This window comes from Ovis aries, chromosome 2, assembly GCF_016772045.2.
Source record: "Ovis aries strain OAR_USU_Benz2616 breed Rambouillet chromosome 2, ARS-UI_Ramb_v3.0, whole genome shotgun sequence".
In the NCBI taxonomy this organism is placed as follows: domain Eukaryota; kingdom Metazoa; phylum Chordata; class Mammalia; order Artiodactyla; family Bovidae; genus Ovis; species Ovis aries.
In genome coordinates, this window is record NC_056055.1 from 234,235,763 (window position 1) to 234,247,994 (window position 12,232).

The window sequence follows — 12,232 nt, forward strand, 5'->3', positions numbered from 1 at the left end:
CCAGTGTAAGTGCTCACTAAATTTTAGTTCATTACTGGAAAGTAACGACATCACTAGAAATATCTCAGTAAAAGAGAAACGTGATTATGATCAAGAAGGATCTCTGTCCTGAGAGTAGGAGGCTCTCATCACCTCCTACCAGATACGATCTGACTGAATGCTCAGAACAACTCCAGGAGGAAGTAAGTCTCATTCTACAAATAATGTAACTCTGCTTTGGGGGTGTAAAATAACTTGACCAATTTCACAGAACAGAATGCAGCAGAGTCCGCATTCAAAGTAGAACCCTGAAGCACATCTTCTTCCTATTGCAAGTCAGAGGGGAAAGGGGCAGCATATAGTTAGGAGAGGGTCCAAAGCATTTTGCTTAGGGCTGCGGTCGCCTCTACAGAAAGTACACTGTTTGTATTGGACTCCATGTTTATTTTGTTGAATTAGCAAACATATCTCCAGGGCTTCCTATTGGGTGTTCTAAGCACCTTACGTTAGTCACTCATTTCTCTTCACAAGAGCCTGTAAGGTGGGCACTGTATTTTTCCCATTTTGCAGATGTGGAAATTGAGACACAGAGAGGTTAAGTAAGTTTCCCAAGGACACAGAGATAGAGAATAATGGAAGCAGGGTTCACACTTGTTTCTTCAGCTGCAGAGACAATGCTCTTAAATCCTGTCTATACTGCTCCATCTTTCAGGATGGTGGCAGATTGGCTGTTGAAGTGTGTGCATGGAGGGACGGGGAAAGGATTAACATCCACCCCTGCAAGCCGCCCTTTGGTGCTATTGCTGCAATAAGCCCTGAGTAATTTGACCCTATAAGGTGAATGGCAGGATGGGGGCTGTTTAGCCCTGGGATTCTCTGAGTCAACAGCTTCTCATCACTGCCCCACTTCCTGAAAACTCTTTACGCCTCAGCTTTGGAAACCCTTTGAGCACAAAGAACTCATTTCCTGTGGCCAGGAAGGTCGGGAAGAGTTCCTGATGACAGCTCATCTCCCTCATTAAGGCGCTCATAAAAGTGTTTCAAGACGCCTGACTTATGGCTCCACTGTTTGTCAAGATCCCTTTCTGCAAGGAGCCACTCCGGTAATTTGGTGCTAGGAGATGTACAGGAGAAACCAGCTCCTTTGAGTCCAGGAATTATTTATGATCCTAAGAAGAGAGGATGTCATTTGGAGAGATAACAAGCCTTCACCAGCACAACAGGCTGTTTAATATGCCACAAGGGATGAGAGACAGCTCCAGAATTCCAAAGCCAGCTAGGAAACCTTGAGAGATTCTGTACATGTGAGTTGTCTGTTCCTACGCAAGTTCCTGTGTCAATAACAGCTAACAATTATGGAGGTTTTACTTCTAAGCCATAACTTGTGCTAAATACTTTTTGTTCATTAATTCATTTGATTCTCACACCATTCCTATCCTATTTTATAAATGAGGACATTGAGGCAGAGCAGTTAAGTAACTTTCCCTAGGTCACACAATTAGTGAGTAGGCAAATTAGGATTTTAACCCAGTTAGGTCTGCTTCCAAGTTTGGGCTCTTGAACACCAAACATCACAGCTTAGGAGGAAATTGGGTTTTAAGTCAGCCCAATAAGGCTAAATGTACTTACAGGCAAAATTAAATTTGCTAATCTCTTAAAATGCCTAAAAAGTTTAGTATATTTGATTTGAGGTATTACTATTTTGTCCAATAATTAGTTAGAGATCCTCTGAGCTAAACTAGAGGAAGAAGTAGAGGAAAGCCTAAATGTAGGTGCCTGTTCTTTTAAGGGATTCTGCCTTCACCAAACTATCACATTCCGCAGGGGTAAAATTGAAGAGCTGAGAATTATAGTGTCCTTAACCCACCTGCAGGGGTGACTCTTTTCCTTTAATATTTAGCCTCTGTGACCTTAACATGTATCACCTGTCATGTAATATTTTGCAAGATTAATAGAGAACATGGTCACATCTTAAGAGGATAGGAGAGAAAGTTCTGTTTGAGAAGGAGTTCTGAAGCCTGAATCTAAATTAAATGAGCCTAGTCCCAGTGAGACTCTAGGAGACTAGCTTTGGAGCCAGATAAACCTGGATTTGAACCCTTATCTGTTACTTCCTAGCTGTGCCACCTTGGGCAATTTACTTAACTTCCCAAAGCCTCAGCTTCTTAATATGTAAAATAGTCATAGCAATACCATCGTGTTTGAATTTAAAAGTTTATAAAGTTAGCAAGCTTGAGTGTAAATCATAGTGATTAAGCACTAGTTCTTAACAGCTGTTTGACCAAATATATATCACTGTCACCTCTCAGAGCCTCATTTCTTCTCATCTGCAATTTGGGCATCATTGTTCTGCCTACTAATCTCAAAGGTCATTGTAAGGAAACATTGAAGCCCTGTACAGAGTTTCTATGAGGATTCTTCCAGCTGCTTGCTATACCTGGAATTGTGAGGAGGTGCTGGGAGACCCCTACTGGAGAAAATAACTCGGGGGCCCTGAAGTCAGAACTGGGCTCCAATCTCTAGTTTTGTCATTCAGTGTGCCTCTGTGACTTTGGGTGAGTGACCTACCCTCTCTGAGTCTCCTCTTTCCCTTCTACCAAGTGGGGTTACAGACATCACAGGGTTATCCAAGGAATCATATTCTGCAGAAAAGTGTTAGACCCATGGTAGACGCACGATAAATGTCTGCTGAATCTGAATGCTTCTGAGAGGAGCCAAAGGAGCCAAATTCAGCCCCTCGCCTTCCACGGGGTGGGAAATGTGGGGATGCCTTCACACCAACTCAGGTAGGGAAGATGCTTAATGCCTCCCCCCTTCACCCCCTCCCTCCCAGACGTTGCCATGGCCACCGGTTCAGGCCCGGAGCAGCACCTAGGCGTGTTCAACCCAATCCCCGCCTCTCCACAGTGCCAATTGGCTGGAGAGGCCACGTGACGCACGCTGGTATGCTAATATATGGTAATCGCCCCCACGCCCCTCCTCCCCAGGCCTTGGCCGAGTAGCCAGCAGGGTGCGCGGCGCCGAGCCGAGGGGGCGGGCTGAGGGGCGGCCCCCGGGAGAGAGCAGCCAGGTGGAGGAGGAGCGCGAACGCGACCGCAGGTAACGGGCGGGCGCGTGCGCGCTGGGGCCGGCTCGCGGCGGACTGGCAGCGCGCGGGGCACTGCGGCCGCCGCGCTGCCGGCTTAACCCTTTGGGCACCCAGCTGTCAAGGCCGGGCCGGGCCGGGCCGCTCTGGGCGGGGCATTGCCGTGGGCACCGGCAGGCAGGCGGCGGCGGCCTGACCCGGGATCCGCGCCGTGGGGCCCGCGTGGGGGCCGAGCAACCCGGGCGAGCGGATCGACCGGCCGCCGCGCGCCCTCGGGGTCGGGACGCAGCCGGGCGAGGACTGCGGGGCAGCTCTGGGGCCGCGACTCGCGGGGGGCTGCGGGGAACCGGCTGGAGTACCCGCACTCGCGCGGTTTCTCTGGGTGGGGGGGCCGAGTCCCCCACCCCGCCACCCCCACCGCCCAGAGGCCCGCGCCTGAGTAGCCCGTGGCCTTGCGCGGCCTGCGTCTACTCCGCGCGTGCCGCGGAGTGCGAGGAGACCCGGGTGTCGGGCCTGACCTCGGCGCCCCCTCCCAGCCGCGGCCTGACAGCCCAGCCGCCGGCACTTTTGACCCGGAATCAAGCTGGGGCCCCAGTGGGACGAAGGCAAGAGCGGTGCTTGAGGGGCACCAGCCAAGGGACCTGGGGATTGTCGGTGCTGGGAGGAGCTGACAATCCCCTAAAGGAAAAGCAGGCCCCCCAAGATTTGCCAGGTTTGAGAAGGAGGGATGCCCAAGAAAAGCACTGGGCCCTGGTTTTCTGTGCTGGGTGATGACCTGACACTCATGGGAAAAGGTCACTGCTGGACACCTGGATCGGGTCTGTCATGTCCAGAGGAAGCGGCTGTTTGCGTGAGTTTCTAACAAATTTCTTATTAGGCCAGGATTAAATTTATCTTCCTCCCTCACTCCTCTATTAGGTCTGCTAGAGAAGTGTGTTTTTTTAATTACCCACCACCACCAATTCACTAAGAATGGTGGCAGCTTTAGGCTTACAGTGTAATTTAGCTTTCACCACAATAGAAATGGTAGGATGGGCCATGTGCCACTAATACTAAGCTTGCTCTGGGAGCTTCTTGGAAGTGGGGGTTGGGGGGGTGGAGAAGACGGCTATTTCTCTCACCAGTGCACATGACCAGTGATATCGATAGAATTTTTTTCTTTAGTCTAAAGTCCTTTCTTCTGAATCAAGGGAAAGTGCAATTACACATGAAAACTACCAGGAGCCAATTTGATTTTTGCAAGTGAAGTGCAAATTTCACTTTCATGTTGCTCTTGATGTCTTTTATCACACAACAACAAATTCTTGCTGTTTGCCAGGCACTCTGCTATGTCTTGGGGATGCAAAGATGAATAAGATAATTAATCCTTGTCCTCAGAGAAGTAGTAGGAGAGACAGAAATAAAATTGCCAGTTAAAGTGGTAACAGCATAATAGATGTGTCCATAAAGTAGCACAGAGGAGGGAACAGATAGCTGTGTGAGACCATCCGGGAAGGCTTCTCAGAAAAGAACACGTTTAAGTAAGGTCTTGAAGGATGAATAGGAGTTTGCCTTGCAGGGAAGATTGGAAAGAACAGAAACAGCAGCCGAAGCAGAGGAAACTGTGAATATAGATGCTTTAGTTTAGTTTAGTTGCTCAGTCATGTCCGACTCTGTGACCCCATGGACTGTAGCCTACCAGGCTTCTCCATCCTTGGGATTTTCCAGGCAAGCGTACTGGAGTGGGTTGCCATTTCCTTCTCTAGAGGATCTTCCCAACCCAGGGATCGAACCCGGGTCTCCCATATTGTAGGCAGACGCTGTACTATCTGAGCCACCAGGAAAGTCCTAGATACTTTAGGAGTGTGGTATCTCTAGGCAACGGCTTTAATGCAGCCGTAGCCTTTTTCCTTTCTTGACAAAGTAACCTAGAATTTCTAATTCCCACCACAGTTTCCAGTGATAGATTCCATCTTGTTGATCTTCTTCCCCACATTTTTTCCTCATCATTTTTTTGAGCTTCACTCCTGGTCTTTATCACTCATATCTTTCCAAGAAGGGTCCAACCATATGAAGGTGGGAAAGAAGTCACTTGCTATAGCTCCAAGGTAGAGGACTGGAACACTGGGCATAGACCATCCCAGGAGGGCAAATCTAAACTATACAGTAAGGGAGCAATATGGGTCATACCCAGGGAAGCCACGCTGAACATCCAGTCTGTGAGGTCAGATTTGTGAAACCTTGGGAAGTGAGTAATCAGATGGGAAGCTGGAAGGAGCTGGCCTGTGATGTGGGTCAGAACAAACAGTTTGGGACTGAGACCATAAGTCATGCAGAGATGATAGAGCCTGCTGTTAGTGGTCTAGCACTGGAGAACAGAGTTGGATCTGACAGCTTCAAGCAGCTGAAGAAAAGGACACCACCGTCTCTTCAGTAGAATATTTCCAGTACTTCCTTCTTTCTGTTCTTACTTCTTTTTACTATTATCTTACCAGTATCCTCTTTGATCCAGTTTCCACTCATGATTCACTTTGATTAGGCTTCTTTTACTGAGGTCTTAGCTACCAGAGCAGAGAAAATACTGCTCTGCTGCCTTAGCCTCTGCTTCTAGAACCATAAATAGTCCATTTTTCTCTCATAAGCCATCAGCTTAGCCAGCCTGTTTTTACTTCCTGCTCATTTGGAAACAGAGGAAGGGTGTACCCAGAGATGGTCAAGTAGACCTCATCCCCAGAACTCACCTAATGTTTGACTCCGAGAAGGGGCCTTTTAGCTTTGCTGAAATCAAAATTTATTTTTAGAATGGAACATGGTGAATTTTTGGCAAATCCCCCTCTTGAACTCAATTATAGATCAAGCCTCATAAAGAACATGACACTGGGTTGATATGCTTAATTTGCTCTGCTGAGATTGACAATTCTGTAAGTGCTGAGAATCACAGGTGCTACTTAAGCAGTCTTCTCAATCAGCATGTTTACTGAGCACCTGCTTGTGTGTAAATACTGTGCTGTCTTTGGGCTTTGGAGGAGACAGGAAAATGAGAGAGGTGGTATAGTCCAGGGGTTATTTTCAGCTAAACAAGGATTTGGATCCCAGTTCTAGAAGTTACTTGCTGTGTGGCTTGGGCATGTTATTTGATGTTGTTTATTTGTGGGTAATAATGCCACCTACTTTATAAACTTGTGAGAATTCAGTATAAAGCATACTTCTGTAAATTTTCAAGGTACTAAACGTATGATATTATCAGAATTGCAAAAAGATATCATTGTGGACTATGATTATCAAGGAAGGCTTTTTTTCAGAGATATGGTGGATTTTGTTAATATACAGAGAGGAAAGTGGGAGGGATTTCTAGACAGGAGAAGATATGTTCATAAAACACAGGGCTGGAGCATGGAGGAACGTTTCCAGGGGTCAGCTGATAAAACTGACCAATGTGGCAAAATCAGAAGATTTAACTATGGAAGTTGTAAGATTGGAAGTGTCGATTGAAGCTGGATTTTTTAAAATTAAAGAATAATTGCTTTACAGTATTTTGTTGTTTCCTGTCTGAAACTGGATTTTAACAGGCATTGAATGCCAAACTAAGGTGTTAGGGCTTTATCCTGTATGATGGAAAGTCTGAAGATGTTTGGTTAAGGAAATGGGGGTTATAAAAGTAGTATGTTAAGAAGATTCTCAACAACAGTGTATAGAATAAACTTTAGAAGGGGTAGAAAGAGAACTGTATAACCAACTAGCTGGTTATTTAGATCGTTTAGATGTGAGGGGAGAAGGAATTAAATTAGGATGATGGCAGTGAAAATAGAAAGAGGTAGGTTCAATAAGTGTTATAAAGCAAGGGTCCCGAGTCCCTGGGCTGTGGTCTATTAGGTCAGCTGCACAGCAGGCAGTGAGCAGCAGGTAAGGGAAAGAAGCTTCATCTGTGTTTACAGCCGCTCCCCAATCATTCACATGACCGCCTGAACTCTGCCTCCTGTCAGATCAGTAGTGGCATTAGATTCTCATAGGAGCTTGAACCCATCTGTGAACTTAGCATGTGAGGGATCAAGGTTGTGTGTTCCTTATGAGAATCATCCTGAAACCATCCCCCAACCAGCCCTGGTCCATGGAAAAAGTATCTTTCATGAAACTGGTCCCTGATGCCAAAAAGGTTGGAGACCACTGTTATAAAGGAAGCATGAACAGTACTCTTACTGATAGATATGGAGAACAAGAAGGAAGGAAGAATCAAATATAGCCTTGAACTTGAGTGACAAGATCAACAGAAATAAGACAGATGGAAAGAAAAGTCAGTTTGGGGGACAAGAGGAAAAGCTAAGTGCTAGATATCTTGAGGTGATACTGGAATTTATAAGCAGGTGCATCCCCTAATTATTTGGAAGCTGGTGGGGGAGGCACTAGTGTTCAAAAGAGAGAAGTCAGGGAGTCTTATATGTAGGTGATAATTAAAGCCATGTGATTAGTGTAGTTCCCGCTTGATTCTTAGTGGTCTGACAGCATAGAAATAGAGGTGTAGAGGACCAAGGCTAAGCATGGAGATTGCCTGCATTCAAGGAGGTAAGAAGAAATGGGATCAGTATGGTGGAAAATAAGGAATATCACAGAAACAAGAGAATCATCTAATTTATTCACCCCACAAATGCATTCTCTTCATGGCCATTTATTTAGGTACCTGATAGATACCTATCAGACATGCTGTTGGCCATGAGGGTATATTATTGTAGAAGTGAAGCAAAGAGAGGGTTTCAAGCTGAAGGGATTGATCAGCAGTATGAAATTTTAAATAAAAAGTGGGCAATGTCCATTCTATTTAGTGAACAGGAGTCATTAGTAACTTTTAAAAAATAACCTCAATTTTGTGGAGGATAGCCATAGGGCTATTAAATACCAGATTAAAGAGGATGAGGGTATGACATGTGGGTAAGAAATGGAGACAGCATGTATTTACCTTCTGCATGTTTGACAGTAAAAGGAAAAAGATAAATAGGGAAGAGATTAGCTCTTTTCTGTCTACTTCATTATTTTAGTTGTCCTGAAATATCATTTCCATTCTTTCATATCCTTAACAGCAGTTCAGCAATTCATTTCTTAAACTTACTGCTTTGAGAATTACCTGTACATTTCATTGAACAATAATAGATAGCTACCATTTATTGAGTGCTTACCTGTGTTAAGCACCTTGTATACATTCTATTCATTATCCCATTTAATCCTCACAGTACTGGACTGCAACCATACAACCTACTAGAAGCATGGAGAGGCCAAGTGAATTGTGGATCATGTAATTAATGAAGGGCAAAGATGGGATGTGGACCCAGCTTTGACTCTCAAGCTCTACAAAAGGACCATACTGTACCGTCCCTGAAGGCCAGGCTAGCTTTATGGGTGTGTGACCTGTGCAGTCTCTCAGGGCCCTGAGTTTATACAGACCCCACACTCAATTGAATGCTCTGTTGTTGCTCTCTTGAAATTCTTGATAATTTTTATCAAGGAGACCTGCCCTTTTATTTTGCACTGATATGAAAGTGGTTCTACCCAAAGGTATCAATACTCCCTCCTAAAGCTATGAAAGCATTTTGTCCTGATAATTCCTTTTGGTTGCATAACCTGAAGTCCTTGCTGTATCATGGTACACCATCACATTTTCCTGTCTTTTCATTTTGACTCCTGATATAAAGGGCAAAAGGGGGCTATTTTGAAATTCAAGTATTAATAGATATCCGGTATGAAAAGAAAAAAGAGGCAAGGAATTATTTACCCAGAATGGCTTCTGGAACCTCATTCATCATATCGTGAGAGTATGATTGGATCGAGTTACTGTCCTGATCCTGTTGTTACTCCCAATTTAAGTAAGAAATAGTTAATTTCTATTTCTTGTTTAGTGAGATGTTCCCAACTTCTAGGAAGCTGGGAAGACCATTTCATAACCTACTAAAACAAAAATTGGGGTTGAACAGGTATTTGCCCTTATCTGATAACTTCTTAACCAGACTGGTGCCACTGGGGACTACCCAGCAGGTTTGAAACATGTGGCCCTGTTCCCCACATTTATCATGAATGTTACTATCCCTTTCTTGGCTTTTTTGCCCACTCTACTCCTTCATCTACCTGTATGGATCACGAAAACCAGAAACACTTGTTTTGGTATTGTCTCTTATCTTAGACTTTATAATCACTACTTGAAACTGGCAACAAGTTAAAAGTTTTTCTGGGTTTCATGGTTATTGCGCTCTAGAAAACAACATTTACTCATTCCCAGGCTCCTCCCACTCCCGATCTCTCTGAGTAATCATTTGACCAGGTACTGACCAAATCCTGACACCGCTTGACACTAGCTGACCGCTTGACCAAGTCCGAGCACCAGCCAACATAGGTTCCTTTGTGAAGGATCTCAGGCAGGATTTTGCCGTTGTGTCGCTTTCTGTATCACCAGCGTCATTCCCATTCCAGAACAAGCTTCTTCCTTTCACTCCATTCCCATCATGGGTCAGGTGAGCCCAGGAATCTGTGAAGTTAAAAACATGAAGAGATTTAGAGTGTGGCCTATAGTGTGCGTCAGGAAAGAGTCTAGGTGGCCCGGTGTTCTCCATGGTCTCCTGCTTGTGTGGCTCACAGAGTCTCCATAAGGCACTGCAGTAATTGTCTGTTGCTTAAACAATTATTCCCGGATGTATCAGCCTAAAACAACAACCTTTTCTGTCTTTAAGATCAAGGTATTACATCTCAGAAGCACTTCCTAATCTGCTTTTAATGAGTTGTATCCTTGCTCTCTGATCTTCCTTTCTGCTGTTGTTGTTCAATCCCTCAGTCATGTCTGACTGTTTGAGACCCCAGGGCACACAGGGTCTGCCAGGCATACGCCAGGCTTCCCTGTCCTTCCCATCTCCAGGAGCTTGCTCAAACTCATGTCCATCAAGTTGGTGATGCCATCCAGTCATCTTGTCCTCTGTCATCCCCTTCTCCTGCCTTCAATCTTCCCCAGCATCAGGGTCTTTTCTAATGAGTTGGCTCTTCCCATCAGGTGGCCAAAGTACTGGGGCTTCAGCTTTAGCATCAGTCCTTCCAGTGAATATTCAGGGTTGATTTCCCGTAGGATTGACTAGTTTGATCTCCTTGCAGTCCAAGGGACTCTCAAGAGTCTTCTCCAACACCACAGTTCCAACACCACAGTTCAAAAGCATCAATTCTTTGGCACTCAGCCTTCTTTATGGCCTAACTCCCACATCTACAGATGAGTATGGAAGAACCATAGCTTTGACTATACGGACCTTTGTTGGCAAAGTAATGTCTCTGCTTTTTAATATGCTGTCTAGGTTTGTCAGACAAACCTAGACCTGTTTGTAACATCTTATTAGTAGCACTTAAAACATTGTTATAATTGCTAGGCACCCTGTCTTTTTCATACCTATAGCTTCAGTTCCTAAAACTCCTGAACATAGAGGATGCTCAATAAATGCTTGCTGAGTATACTTAAGAATGGCTGACACCTTTATATGCTTTTTATTTATTTAATTTTTTATGTACACTCTCTTCTTTAGTATGTATACTACAAAGTCCCTAACTTTGTGCCCTGTGATAAATACATTCTTCATCTCTCTTGTCTAGAAGCTCGTGTGTCATTGTTGTTGAAGATATAAAAAAATCACTGTATATATCAAAGATTTGACTTGTCAACTCACCTTCTCCAAAGAGGACTTTTTGAGCTTGTTTCTGTCTGGAAGTTCCTGCTCCATCCTGAAACTAATTCTGGCCCTGGTAGGAAATCATATAATGAGCCCCTAGCCCAAAGATACTTGGTTCAATACCAAAGCCAGTGCTGGTTCACTATTGAAATATTCGACTGTAAACTTTATGAAAGCAAGACCTGGGTCTGGCTTATCCACTGCTATATTCCCAGCACCAAGCACTGTTAGATGTTTAATAAATACTTGGTGATTGAATTAGGGACACTTTATTCTTAATATTCATATCACATTCCTTTACCCAGGTCCTGAGCTCTGATCACCCAGAATCTTAGGCCTGAATTCATCATTTCACAGGGCCCAGACATTTTTGTCTTGGTCCTTGACTTGTCTCTTCTAACTCTTTATCACAGCTGATCTTGCTTAATTTAGAAGTAAAGTACATCCTCCTCTCTTAATCTTCCTTAACTAATAATATTGACCAGATGCCATTAGGAGAATTTTCTTTTCTTTACCTATAGCCAGAAATATCGAGCATACATATTTGATGTGTTTTAAAATATTTGAACTGAACAGAATTGCAGTTCAGATTTCAAAAGAAAGGGGACAGTCCCTGAAAGAAGCGAGCTCTGACTAGAAACCAAATTCTAACATTTTGTGAGCCTGTTAAACTGATTAACTTGTAAGCTTCAGCGACTCAATGCAAATTAATTTTTATACCAACCAGCGAATCAGAGGAGGGGAGGGAATTGAGTGTGTAAATATGGTTGCCAGGGAAACTTTTCCTAACAGAAGAGAGAACCTCCCAGGAATTTATGCAGGCCCAAGACACCAGTGTAACCTGATCTTCCTGTGTTCTCCTTCTGATGGGGGAAGAAACCGATGTACAAACCGTGGATACAGAGAAAGGTGGCTGTAGGCTTTTCAGAGACTTGAGGAGTTGAGTTGTCCTTCTTGAAGTGGGAATGACTATTTTCTCCAGGGGAAACATGACTATTATAAGGCACCCATTCCTTCTGAAGAAACATCTGGAAATGCAGCGCTTCTCTGAATCCGTGTGTGAAAGAGTTTTCATTTATTCATAGATATTTATTCAGCAGGAAATATGCTTATAAGAGTTTGATAGTGATTTGACGATACTCTACTGCACATAGTGGATGCTCCTTAAATTTTGTCTAAATTAATCTTTTGAGGGGAGGGTGATATGGACTTACACATTTAATGCTTTTTTTAAGAAAGTAAAATTATGTTTTTGTAGAAAAAGCATAAATGCAATTGTATCCTCTGAAAAGTGAAAGTGTTAGTCACGCGGTTGTGTCTGACTCTTTGCGACCCCATGGACTCCAGCCCGCCAGGTTCCTCTGCCTGTGGAATTCTCCAGGCAAGAATACTGGAGTGGGTTGCCATTCCCTTCTCCAGGGGATCTTCCCGACCCAGGGATCGAACCCGTGTCTCATGTCTCCTGCACTGGCCGGCGGGTTCTTTACCACTAGCGCCACCTTCA

General features: G+C 44.4%; 1 protein-coding gene across 3 annotated transcripts in view; it reads left to right on the forward strand.

The window, feature by feature from the left end:
• The first annotated feature begins 2,964 nt into the window (after positions 1–2,964).
• PHC2 (polyhomeotic homolog 2) overlaps positions 2,965–12,232 on the forward strand; it is a 120,522-nt gene continuing 111,254 nt past the window's right edge. For all 3 annotated transcript variants that reach the window (XM_042244411.2, XM_012148937.5, XM_060411367.1), the window contains exon 1: positions 2,965–3,078. The gene's annotated coding sequence lies outside the window, so the exon portion shown is untranslated. The remainder of the gene's footprint in view (positions 3,079–12,232) is intronic.